This window comes from Squalius cephalus, assembly GCF_949319135.1.
Source record: "Squalius cephalus genome assembly, chromosome: 11".
Taxonomy (NCBI): domain Eukaryota; kingdom Metazoa; phylum Chordata; class Actinopteri; order Cypriniformes; family Leuciscidae; genus Squalius; species Squalius cephalus.
The window spans coordinates 31,201,290-31,215,669 of NC_137132.1; the positions used below are offsets into that span (position 1 = coordinate 31,201,290).

General features: G+C 36.1%; 1 long non-coding RNA gene across 1 annotated transcript; it reads left to right on the forward strand.

Moving 5' to 3' along the window:
• Positions 1 to 9,905: 9,905 nt before the first annotated feature.
• On the forward strand, positions 9,906 to 13,691 carry LOC307167026. The gene is made up of 3 exons (XR_013822727.1): positions 9,906 to 9,965; positions 11,503 to 11,536; positions 13,634 to 13,691. It is a non-coding gene; the product is annotated as an uncharacterized lncRNA (long non-coding RNA).
• The last annotated feature ends 689 nt before the right edge of the window (positions 13,692 to 14,380 follow it).

The following is a 14,380-nucleotide window of genomic DNA, read 5'->3' on the forward strand; positions in this document are numbered from 1 at the left end:
GCTTCTGTCGCCTTTATGTTAACAGTGCCAAACGACTGTATTATTGTTTTTTGTGACTGCAAATCATCACGCTTTCTCTCAAAAAACTCAACGGGCTTGTTCACTAAATTTGTGTGCTTGGTTTCAATGTGACGCCGAAGTTTGCATGGTCTCATGCTATCATTTGCCAGCACCTCCTTGCAGACCACACACTGCGGCAGAGGTGCGGCCTCGGACCCCGAACAGGTGAATCCTAACTTTAAGTATTCAGGATCATATTTCCTACGTTTTTTGCTGGGTCCTGTCTCCTCCTTTAATGCTGACTTCTGTTGACTTGGGACAAGGAAACGATGCATTTTTTAAAGCTAATACCAGCTAATACACACGGAGTTACAGATATTACTAGAGCTGCTTTCAAAATGATCGCTATGGCAACGTAGAACAACAAACTTCCGGTTTGCGTTGACCTGAATTAAATTACTGCGATCAGTTCGATTTCGACAGTTATATTTATTTAATTGTTAATGTACCTTGTTTTTTTTTTTTAAAGCTTAATAAAAATTTGTTTAAAAAAAGTTTGATTTCGACATAATGGCATGCGTGCTGAGAGTGTGTGCAACAAGCAAGAATAAGATGTGTATTTGTAAATCCGGTGACACTCGTGCGTATTTGTATCAGTAAACTAGTCTTTTCTGTCTGTGTCGGCTGCAAAAATTAAGTTGAAGATCGCCATCTCCGTATTGAACGCGCCTATAGAGAGAAATGCACATCATGGATTACACTGAGTAACAGCTATTTCTTTTCGTTTTGAATAGTTTCGTTTAAAGAAATGTAAAGCTTTCTTAAATTTTGCATGTCTAACGTTAAGAGGCATAAACTGAGTTTCGATTCATTTATAATTTAAAGAGATATGAATTTATGATTAAGCGTGCAAAGTGACTGCGGCGCGCCAGCGTCTCCATGATTTATATTGACTGCTATATGTATATTTATTGCAGGCAATTTGTTGATGAAACATTTATTAAAATTAAGATACAATTTATACAAAACGAAATTCACTTTAAACTAAAAGTCTTTCTAAAAAACAAAACTTTATGAAGTGGTCAATCATGTCTGACCCACTCCATGTCCCCGATATATCCTATCTTACTCATGGTGTTCACTTTTCATAAGCAACATATAGATGGAAAAAAAATAACATTATAATATTTTAACATATGAAACTAAATGCGCTTATTTAATGGCTACAACACATAGTCTATTAGGCTCATTCAAGTTAATTCTCAAATCCCCCCTTTTCCCCACTCCTCGAGGGGTCAGCAGTTGTTTTTTTCGTTGTTTTTGTTTTCCGTTTATATATATATATATATATATATATATATATATATATATATATATACAAAATCTGAATTAAAATGTGTTTGATTTAAGCCTACATTTCAAAATTTTGTGTCATAACATTTCTTGTTTTTAGCCTTTCGCACGTACGATCACACCGGTGTAATCAGTCTGGTCCCACACACCGGTATGATCAGAACGGTCAGTGCATCACATTAAAATCAAATGTTGAATTTAGCCAGAGACAAGCGCGCTCAGAGCTGTCATATATCGCAACATTTCAGTGTTTTCAACCACATACTGTTTGTTTTAGGTTTCAGACATATAAATTCACATACGTAGGCTAGGCTAAAAAAACAATACATTTAGAATTTGTAAAATACACACTGATGTATAAGAGTTAATAGGCCTAATAATCCTTTCCATTATAATTAGACACGTTTTATTCATATCACATACACTGTGTAAGTAACTTTAATGTTTACTCTATTCTTCTCCCAGTTCACCAGCCACTTTTATGTATTTCGGGAGAAGTGGATGACTTCACGTGTTGTAAATCCAACGGATCCGATTCTCTGAACTGCGTCTGCAGTTACAAATAACATGCCGGCGCCCATCGCGCATTCAACAACTAACGCGATCGTTATAAAGGTGTTTAAACAACAATACACTTCTACTTGCATGTATTTGACAATCGGAATATCAGATATTTCATGCCATAGGTAACACATTTGTGAATATTCGGAATAAAAAAGGAAAAAATACATAAAAGCACATCATCATTTATTCAGCGCTGTTGACTTTAGAGCGCTCCGTGGATAGACTGAAGGAGTGCTCCGTGGAGCTCGCTGAACTCCAGACACACACGGCCACGTTTTCTGCGCGTTTATGGCCCTGCTCTGCGTAAATGCATTGCCTCTTTTGACGCGTTTTGACAGATTTCATTGAAGGTAAATTGGAGCGGCCACGCCACACTGAGCTGTGCGTAACGCCCACACACGTGAAGTGAACAAGACAGAGGCTGTCTGGTACTGTCTGAAATGGTTAACTCTGTAGCGATGCATGTGCAACACAGATTTAACTAATCAAAAAGTGTATCTGGATACATAACATATGGTTTATTTGTATTTTTTCTTCACATGTCGCGCCTCCCCTGTGGCTCTTTGGCGCCCCCCTGGGAAGGCGCGCCTCACCTATTGAAAACCGCTGCCATAGACATTATAAATACATAGACACCCTACTGGCCGCTGGATCGTGCGTCAACGGCATCGCCATATTGCGGAGGGCAAATTTCCCATAACTCTCATAACGGGAATTGAGAAAAATGCCTGCTTTGTGTGCTGCTTGGGGTTGTACAAATCGCCGCACAATTGAAAACAGGTCTCGGGGAATTACCTTTCACAAGCAAGACTGAACATTTGTTTCTGGTTGTATTTGGTCATTATATAATTAGTAATAGTAACGTCAGTTGGCCACCGGAGTCAGTCAGACTAAAATAGCTAGCGATTAATAAATGATTGTGTGACAGTGACAGGATGTCCAGATGCCCGATGCATAGGCCGTATATCTACCGGCTCCAGGTCTGCAGCATCCCCATATAGCACTATTACTGATTTCTAACATGCTCTCACCGTGTTGGCTGTGGTCTTGTGGCTATCAGAGCAGAAACGAAAGCTGACGCTCTCCATGTGTTTTTCTATCGTCTCTGTTTGCATTCATATTTAAATTGCGAGAGCAGATTTTGTCCATTAAAAGAGAAAGATTTACTAAACTGCTTGTAATATTGACACCTAATTTAATCATTTAAAATCAATGCTATAATATTGTTGGCTTCTTATGATAAATGCCTTGCATGTGACTGTAATGAAAATTCTGGAATAAAAATATGTTGCCTATCAGTCGGTCACTCTCAACATACACCGTGACCGACAATAGGAATCTCGCTAGAGAGCCAAATCTATTTCTAGTGAAACTACCCACTGAGCAAGCGACGTCTGTGGACGTACAAAACAGGTTGATATCAAGTCCGCCCGTCCAGGCCATGATCTGAACGTCCATTGACAGCCAGAATTAGTCGATTAATGACACTGAGTAATTATGTCCAATCCGGCCATAATCTAAACGTCCACTGACAGCCAGAACTAGTTCAGAAAAGACGTTCATACTGACTATAATCTGGACGTCCGTTGACATCCAGAAACAGTCCATAAATGACGTGAATAAAGATGTCCAATCTGGCCATAATCTAAACGTCCACTGACAGCCAGAACTAGTTCAGAAAAGACGTTCATACTGACTATAATCTGGACGTCCGTTGACATCCAGAAACAGTCCATAAATGACGTGAATAAAGATATCCAATCCGGCCATAATCTAAACGTCCACTGACAGCCAGAACTAGTTCAGAAAAGACGTTCATACTGACTATAATCTGGACGTCCGTTCACATCCAGAAACAGTCCATAAATGACGTGAATAAAGATGTCCAATCCGGCCATAATCTAAACGTCCACTGACAGCCAGAACTAGTTCAGAAAAGACGTTCATACTGACTATAATCTGGACGTCCGTTGACATCCAGAAACAGTCCATAAATGACGTGAATAAAGATGTCCAATCCGGCCATAATCTAAACGTCCACTGACAGCCAGAACTAGTTCAGAAAAGACGTTCATACTGACTATAATCTGGACGTCCGTTCACATCCAGAAACAGTCCATAAATGACGTGAATAAAGATGTCCAATCCGGCCATAATCTAAACGTCCACTGACAGCCAGAACTAGTTCAGAAAAGACGTTGATACTGACTATAATCTGGACGTCCGTTGACATCCAGAAACTGTCCATAAATGACGTGAATAAAGATGTCCAATCCGGCCATAATCTAAACGTCCACTGACAGCCAGAACTAGTTCAGAAAAGACGTTGATACTGACTATAATCTGGACGTCCGTTGACATCCAGAAACTGTCCATAAATGACGTGAATAAAGATATCCAATCCGGCCATAATCTAAACGTCCACTGACAGCCAGAACTAGTTCAGAAAAGACGTTCATACTGGCTATAATCTGGACGTCCGTTGACATCCAGAAACAGTCCATAAATGACGTGAATAATGATGTCCAATCCGGCCATAATCTAAACGTCCACTGACAGCCAGAACTAGTTCAGAACAAAATGACAAACAATATCTATTAATTAACTGACTGTTAATTTACGGACTATATCATTAACTGTTAAATTGATCTTGCTGGTCAGACACCAACAGGGTTCATGATGCACACATGATGCTTTTAAGTCCTCCTGGGAAGTTTGTATTCATGAGGTTTTACTATTTTACTATTTATGTTTTAAATTAATTTATGAAGCCACTGTAAAATGTATCATTACATGTTATATTGTAATACTATAATACTGTCATATTTTGTGCAGGCATTAGCTTACTTCATCGTAAATAGAAAAGCCTGACAATGTAACTGCTAAATACCAAAGTATTGTGGTATTACATGTTTCTCACTGACACACTCATAACTCTTCAAGATCGGGCTAAAAGAAAATCCCAAGCTTCCTACTCATATTTTCATCATTGTGGCGGCGTTCATGTATGTTCAATTTGTAAATACGATCTTTATGATACAGGTATGTTTTGAATGCATCAATAGCTCTAGTTTAGGGACAATCCATACAAACAATCTTTACTAAACAGACTGTCACAGTGAAAAGATTTTTGTCCTTTAGCAATGCTAAAGGCCTAACCACTGCAGTTAACACCATGCTGTTAAATAAAAGTCTGTAGGCAAGTCTTAAGGTTAGGGTTAGGGTTAACCTAACCCTTAATTTCTAACCCAGACCCAGTTTCACAGACATGGTTTAGAAAAGCCAGGATTTGTCCTTATAGTTCAATTTGGGTATTTAATTATAGCTTTTAAAAATGTGCCTTAGAAAAAAAAAAAACATTACTGGCGTGCATCTTGAGACAAAACAATGGCACTGCCATAAGATATGTCAGTTGCTTGCAGGTAATACTGCTCAAACATGCATTTTAGTCTGGGACTACAGGCTTAAATCTTGCCTGTGAAAGTGTGAAACCCGGGGTATTATGTTGTAACTTGTATATAATTATGCCAATGTTACCAAAGTGTTGCGTTGGACAGAGGATTAACTCTAAACCAACAGGTTGTGTACCAGTGCCACACAGGGTGAAAAAGGATGTTGACATTATTAGGCATAAGAGTGTTTCTAAAGGAAAGGTCAAGAATTTGTGAAAGTGTAAAAGGGTCATTATGGGTCACATGAATGTAACTGTCACCACCATGATACCAATTCATTAGATTTTCATATAGATCTACATACAGAATTGTATATGAATATATGCAGTGTTTGCTCTGTTTAATACACTGTTTGCTCTATTAAATTGCGCTTTATCAGAACAGTGGTAAATACATATTATATATGGTCAGTTACTGTAAGTTCTTACAGTATTTTTAATCTTTAATTTTTAATGTTTAATTTTTAATCATGCACTGCAATGAAAAAACAATTTAACCAATTGATTAAATATACAGCCAGCCTACAAATACAACCAAATAAATAGCACATTATATGAGGAGCTCTTTTCCAAAACGGGATAAATCCATTTCAGTAGTTTTTAGGAAAATTACATTTTTTACCTAGACCCACACATTTTGTGAATATTCAATTTATCCTGTTAAAATGTTTTTTTTGGCTCAGTCTGAACATGTTGAACAATGATTATTAAATCAAACATCAATTTTGTTGATGATAAATTCAAAGTTAATTTTTTTTTTTTTCAAAACGCTATAAATCCATAAATTTTTGGAAAAAAATGATGGCTTGTCTTTTAAAAAAACCAACAAACAAGAGAACGTTCAACATATAATCAGGTACTCATCGTATAAATTAATATAAATTAAATAAGTGCAAATGCATGAAATAAATAAAAGCCAAATAAAATAAATAGTAAAATAAAATAAATAGTAAAAATAAAATAAATATTTCCAGTGACATGTTCTAATATTGTCCACCACATAAAACAAATCATTTTAAAATAACACACATAGAAATACCAGTCCTTAAATACAACAATGTTAAAAATACATTCAAATCATTTAGTAACACATTTAGGCTAATAGTCATTTGGTGCCGAACCTGAAAAAAGTAATAGTTTTTTTTTTTTTTTTTTAAGCTATTAAGTAATACATTTAGAGTCATTTTTAGTAAAGTGTCAAACCTGTAACAAATAGGACCAATATGTCCACTACATATGCATGAAAAAAAACAAATTATTAAAAATATTCAATAATGATAACGATATTCAATATGCAAGTCAGTCAGTAATAAATTAAAATAAAATTGTTCTCCTGCTGTTATATTGACCTCTTTCAGTGGTTGAAAAACACTAATTGGTCGATATTATGTATACTTTCGGTAAGTTGTACTCATGGTTGTACTGCATCTTTAAATAAAAAAGTAACAGATGATCGGTTCACGTGCACTTGAACTGAGGCGCTCCGCGATCTGTCACGTCACATTTACAAGCGCCAAACGTATTTTTGTCTGAATTTCGTAATTAAATTGACGGAATCTAAGAGCTGAGAATTAGTTTAATATTAAAAGTACCTCTTTGCTCCGCAATTTTTCTGTGCGTGAGAGTTGGCAGCCCTGCCGTTAGCAGGCTTCTTTACAGGAAAATATCTTTATCGTGAGGGGGAAACCTACAAAACGGTATTATACTAGTGAGTCAATTCTGAAACGAAAGTTGTAGCCTAACTTACTCACCAAACACTTTTATGAAGGTCGCCTTGCAAACGGGCACTTTCTCCGGATGTCTGTTGCACAAAAGACTGTAACTTACTTAACAGATACGTTCCGGTCTTTTTGTTTGTTAATGTCCTGGACTTTCGGACGCTTCCTTGTCACTTGCGTGATGTCCAGGAGATGAAGTATGGCCTGGTCCTGGTCAACCTTGTTTGGTTTTTCATAAAAATAGTTGAAATTGACCATCAGATCGTCCGGCGACAGCCTCTCGGCCTGACAGAAACCTTTGGCGGCAGCTTTGTGTTGACATCCCACTGTTGGTATTAACGCGCCACCCGAGTGACGAACCTTCTTTTTTTGTTGTTTTTTTGTGATTTTCTTTGTCCAGTCTGCGTTTTCTACCCCCAGGTGTAGGTCTCACTGGCTCATCAAGGCCATCAAAAGTGTTACTACAGTTTAAAGCACTCATTTTGAGGAATGAATGAACAAAAACAAAGTAACAAACCTCTGTTCAGATCGCCGCCTATTTGGATTGCGTAGAACGCTCACCGAATTCTGATTGGTCGAGAGGATATATCCCGTTTAGGCTAAAAATAGGTTCGGCGCTTATCTCGTTTTGGAAAGAAACTGCATCTTGCAGTACATTTTAAACAAGGAAATATAGCGATTTGTCATGAAACGTTGATGGAGCAGTTAATAGGTTCAGTACACAGCAAAATGACATGACAAACTATTTTTTTTAAAAAATGGCGTTTATCCCGGTTTGGAAAAGAGCTCTTCATATATATATATATATATTCATATTTTCCTGTAATTGCAATGTTGCCACACTATTGGCTGTCTCTCATAGCTGTTTTGAGCATGATTGGTTATTCTCTGTTTATTCTGACTGTCATCCAGGAATCTAGCCAATGACAACTATGCGCGCCTTTACGAGTCAAGTTTGAATAAACGTCAGTTGAGCGAGTCGGTGTTTGCTTTGCTGCTGCGCGGGATCTTCAATATTAGCCTATTCTGTGGGTTTTACATCGTTTAAAACATGGATTATTTTACATCGGACTGCTAAATGTTTATTTTGAGCGAGTTGCTGGGTGTTGCTGGATGTAAATGAAGAACAAAAATGGACAAAGAATTTTAACAACGCACATATTGCAATCTACGGAAGGTAAATAACTTTATTTTATACAAATTCTGCTACATCAAGATATAGTGTATTAAATTGAGAATCTAAACGCGATTAGAGCAATATTATTAGTGCATACGGTGTTCCCAATGTATTAATGTTATGTGCTGCTATGTGTAAGGTTAACTTGTCTAACTTTATGATAAAAAATAAATGCTTTACGAGTGAATTGAACTGAGAATATTGTATCTTTAGACAGAAAGGAACTGCCACAGTCTTACTCTAAGAATCTGCAAACTAGGCTTTTGAATCTATTGTTGATCGCGGGATGGCTAACCGATCAGTTAAATTAACGAGTTGTAATATGTTTTGGAGCTGGTGAGTCAATTTTGCAAACTTTTGCAAATGTCTCCGTTAGTAAGTAAAACAACTAATATTGATGTGTGTGTTTCCTTCATGATCCAGGCATTTTGGGAATAAATATTATCCAGCCACACGATGTTCAGATGCGGTGAGTATTGTCATAAAATACACGTGAAATAGAGGCAGAACATGTAAACTCTGCTCAAATGCACTGGTTCAAACCCTCCAGACAAGCTTTATCTTCTTGAGTTTACAGGCCTAGCTGACCCAAAAATAAATGTCTTTCAAAATGAAAGTATTTTCAAACCTCTATAACTTACTTTTGTGAAACACAAGAATTTTGGGAATAAAACAACTAGGCTAGGCTATATTCATTGTATGACAAAAATAAAAGGCATTTTTCAAGATATCTTAATTATGGTTCTACATAAGAATCTCATAAAATTTCAACATGAGGGTGAGTAAGCTACATAATGAGATAACTCTATTTTTTTTTTTTTTTTTGATGAGCTGTTCTTTTAAAGGATTAGTTCACCTCTAAGTTGAAAATTGTGTCATCATTTACTCACCCTCAAGTTGTTTCAAATCTGTATGAATTTCTTTCTTTCTTTCTTCTGCTGAACACAAAGAAAGATATTTTGAAGAATGTCTGTAACTTGGGTCCCATTGACTTCCATAGTATTTTTTTTCCCTACTATGGAAGTCAATGGGACCCAAGTGTCTGTTTACCGACATTCTTCAAAATATCTTTCTTTGTGTTCAGCAGAAGAAAGAAATCCATACAGGTTTAAATCAACTTGAGGGTAAGTAATTGATGACACAATTTTCAACTTTGAGGTGAACTAATCCTTTAAGGACATTTGCTAAATTAACCATGTTTTATTTATTATAGTGTAGAAACCATGTTTTTATGGTGGATTTAATACAATAATTTATTAAGTGAGTATAGGAGCAGGCTTCACTGCATATATTAATAAACTTTTAGAGTGCTGGCCTGGATAATTGTAATACGTAAAATAGGAAAGAGGCCGCACTATGCATAAACTTATATTTGCAAAAATGCGTTTCGGCGCGTGCAAACTGATGAAGGCACACGCCGAAACGTGTTTTTGCAAATAAAAGTTTATGCATAGTGCGGCCTCTTTCCTATTTTACGTATTACAATAATTTATTATCATTTGGTTAGTGTCGCAAAACAGTGTTAATTTTTAGTAAGGGTTCTCCAGATTTATATAATACTTATGGAACATTAAAAAAATGGTCCTATGTTACCCGATCAATAATCCTATTAACACTCTTTTTAAAAAAAAATATATTTTTAGATCAAGCATTGGACTTACGGAGCAGAATAGGCACCAACAGAGAAACAAGTCCATCACTAGTAAGTATCCACTGCAGTATCTGGTTACACTTTATTTTGATAGTCCACTTTAGAAATTTTACTAACTATAACTTTTCAACTACATGTCAACTAACTCTCATTAGAGTATTAGTAGGCTGTAATAGACAGTCAATAGACTGGTAGGTTAAGTTTAGATGTTAGGATTCGTGTTAGGAGAATAAGTTGACTTGTAGTTGCCAAGTAACTTATAGTCAGTAGAATGTCTGTTAGGGGACCAACAAAACAGAGTGTTAGCAAATATTAAGCAGACAGTCTACTAATACTCTAATGACAGATAGTTGACATGTAGTTGCAAAGTTACTTATAGTTAGTAGAATGTCTAAAGTGGACTATCGAAATAAAGTGTTACCCAGTATCTAAATCCGCAGTCAATTTTAAAGGCACAATGCACTCCGAAATTAAAAAATTATCTCTTTTTTTCTTCTCTCTTTTTTTCTTTAAATTATCCATTATTCTAAGCCAATATAATGCAAGTGCATACGCCAGAAACTTCATACAGCCTATACTCACAGCTTGCTGTGTTGTTCACACAAGATGTTTTCTGACTTATCATGTGAGACTTATCATGTTTTCTGACTTATCATGTCAGACTTATCATGTGAGCAATGCTCTTGGACTTTTTCGACCTTCAGCATTTTGGTGTCTATTCACTTGCATTATTTGACACACAAACACAAGAGATGGATAATATTTCTAAAAGTCTAGTTTATTTTTTCTAAAATATGTGTTTTCATCTGAAGAAAGAAAATCATATACCTTTCGATCGGCATAAGGTAGATAAAATGAAGGGGGAATCAGTTTGCTCTCCTTTACCTAGTATTATTTATTAACCTTACATGTGATTTAATAAATGTACAATTAAAGGGGTGTTCCAAGCAAACATCTAAATCCCTTCACAACGAGCCCTTCCACAAAAGGGTTAGCAAAGGGGGCCATGCATGCGATGGTAAATTAACTGAAGTAATTTTATCTTATAGTAATTTTTAGGGCCCGAGCACCGATGGTGTGAGGACCCTCTTGGAATTGCTCCGTTTATATATTATATTTATGGTAATGTGACCTAGGATGGCAAGTTCCTGTGATTCATTTTAAAACTAGATATGGTGGAAGAGTTCCATTTAACATAGAATAATTGAGTTGTTTGTTTGGGTTTGCTATATTACACACATTTTCATCATACCGAAGTTCCATAGGTAAAACTTTTATTAATAGATGCGTTAATGTAACTACCTGCAGGGTTAAAAGAAAAGACGTCAAGAACACACAAACTTAAGGAACTTTTACACAACAACAATGTACTAAAAACGGAAGAGTTCTTTCTTTGTTCAGATGACAACGTTATTAAAATGATTACCATTTGGACAGATCCACTGTGTTAATCTACATGTTCCTTCTTTTGGTGATGCACATTTTTCTATCAGACATAAGTTTTAGATACCAGACAAAACGAATGAAATGTGACCCATGCTAATTAATTCCCCCCTTTTACCTCTCTCTTTTATCTTTCTGTGGTCAGGATCCGTCATTCATCAGAACAGCTACCAAGAGAAGTGAGTATTCGTCCTCTACCTCCTTTGTCTCAATGTTATTTCAACACAATTGGTCTCCAAAGTACTATATGTATGTGTTTATATTAGGGGTGTAAGATTAAGAAAATGTCATAATTCGATACAATTGCGATTTTCGATTCAAAAACGATTCTCGATAAATAAAAAAACGATTCACAGTATGTAAATGTAGTTACTTTTCCTATGTAGGTATTAGGGATGTGCATCTCCATAACTGAGGCCGATACGATGCGCATCTCGATGCATAGCCAACGATACAATACATTAATGATACAGAAGCAGCTGCCAGCTACCGATGCAATGCAATACGATTCACTATTATTACGATCCGGTGCGATTCGATTTCGATTCAACACATTGCAAAAATATGATGCTATGCAATTCAATATGGTATAGATGGTTAACTTTAATTTCTTTTGTTCAGACATAGGGCAAATCATAAAGTAGCTTAAGTGCCATCTGACTTTTAACACATGGCTCTCTCACAATCAAAAGATTTGGTTACCACAAAAAAAGCAGGTACTGTAGGCTAACTGACCAGAAAGCAGGTGCTGTTATTATGTGCTTCACGGGCCGTTTATCAGTTTGGACCAGTGCAGCGCGAGCCAATCTTGATCAAGCGACACTGTTACTACACGGCGCTAAGAGATCCCCACTGAAGTAATAACATCGCTGCGAGATCTAGTGAGAAGCATTCATATTTCTCTGTTATTAACGGATCAAACAGCGCTGACGTGGAAACATTGTGCCATGAATGAACAATCCAGTGTCCACAGATCAGCAACATTCACCATGGATTTACTGTAGTAACACTAACTGTAACCATGGAAGTTTGGCAGGAATAGTAGGCTATAATGCTTTCAAGTTACATTACGTTGGTTTTATTTTGACATAAATAAAATTACTGCCCTCAAATGTTAATCTGAACTAAAATAAACCTTTGTTTATAACTACAATATTACATTTCATTTTTTCAAGGAGCTGTTTTACATGCTTCTAAGAGTCAATTATAGCTTCATCATTCCTCAAAGTAAAAAAAAAAGAAAAATCATACTTTATGATGTTAGGTTTAATACAAAAAAAGTTAAAAATTTCTCTGGTATTTCTTTCTTTTTCCTGTATCAAAAACGTACCGAACCGTGACACAAGTGTATCGTATTGAACCGAACCATGAATTTTGTGAACCGTTAACTTACACTCCTAATATGTGCGTGTGTGTGTGTGTATATGGGGCTGTTTAAACCTGGCCACTTGATGCGTTTTCTCAGATCGGATAGCTATCTGTTTTATCACAACAATTCCATTTACACCTGGTCACATAATTCCCTCGATTCCCTCGCTATGCAAATTTAATGGCGTTCACGTCACCGAAAGCAACAGATATGAGCTGCATTTTATTGATCATCCGTTAAAATTTCTAAATCAAAGACCGCAATAGGAGAGAGCGCAACAGCCCTGGTAAGATCATTTCGTTTCTTTACTTTTAAAGATGATAACTGTGTTAAGCATCAGGGACTTACTTTCACTTTGATTTGCGATAGTTTGCACGTTGGCTTGATGAATAACGTTAGATGGTCAGCGGTGATGCGGCAGTAGCGTCGTCATAACTGGCTATAACATGACATATATAGCCTATAACACGCTCTCACACCTTTATTTTAGAGCGTTTTTGGGAGGAGTAAAATTTACATATGTGGTTTCAACAACCAGATGCATTTACACTTATCCAGTTTCTTCTGGAATGCGGCCCAGACCTCCTCCTGAAATGGTTTGAGCATTCAGATTCAAATGCGTCACGAATGCGTTTCGGAGGGCATTTACACCTTGTCTTTTCAAGATCATATAGATATCCGATCACTAAAATCGCATGAAGTTGTAAATGGCCCCTATGTGTGTGTGTGTGTGTGTGGAATGCCTTATATCAGGCTTGATGTAATTTTACTTGATTTGTGATTTATTTCATTTAATTGATTCGAGTACTCAAATTTTCAACTATGTATCTCTGCTATAAGCTAAACCACAACAGTGGCATTTGTATTTATTTATTTTACATGTGGATTTTTTTTGCTTTGATTGTAGCTGCTGTCATGAAATGGGACTCAGCTGCAACAGAGGCCCAAATAAAGTCTGCAGCCGATCATCTGAAACTGCTTGCTGCTATAAATGAAGCTTGTGAACCTTATAGCAGCCATATTTTGTTAACTGTTATGTTATATTGTTTTAACAACATTTTATAGATTATTTAAAGGGAAATTGTTAATTTACAACTTTACTGTTCTGGCTTTTAAGTTTTATTGTGTTAATTTATACTTTACTCTTTCGGCTGTTAAGTTTTAAAATAGTAATAAAAATATATTTTGAGATTTAAATAGTTGATTTCTTGGAGTGATTAGTTTGGTTTACAGGAAAATGATAAGCAGTTTATTACAGTTATATTGTTAAGATATACAAATGCAAGTATATACACCACAGTTATTTAATTGAATATACAATATTATCAATATTCTTTAAAATCTTATTTAGGTCTATGGTCTGTGTGTCTGCAGTTTCATGACACGACAACCATTAACAAGGAGTAACTGGGTTTTTCTCAGTGAGAACTAGCTCACTCACAAGTTCAACCACTGTTTTATAAATATTTGTAAGTAAATATTTTTTAAAGTTGGATCCTTGCAAAATGCACATATGGGATTTCCATGTCAGTATGGGTCTTTAACAGTCTTTGACATTTCTACTACAGAAAATGCGTCTAATACAACTTTTATTCTGGCTGCCTTTAGATGTCTAACAATTACGTCTGTAGCACGTCTTTACTTGACATCTATA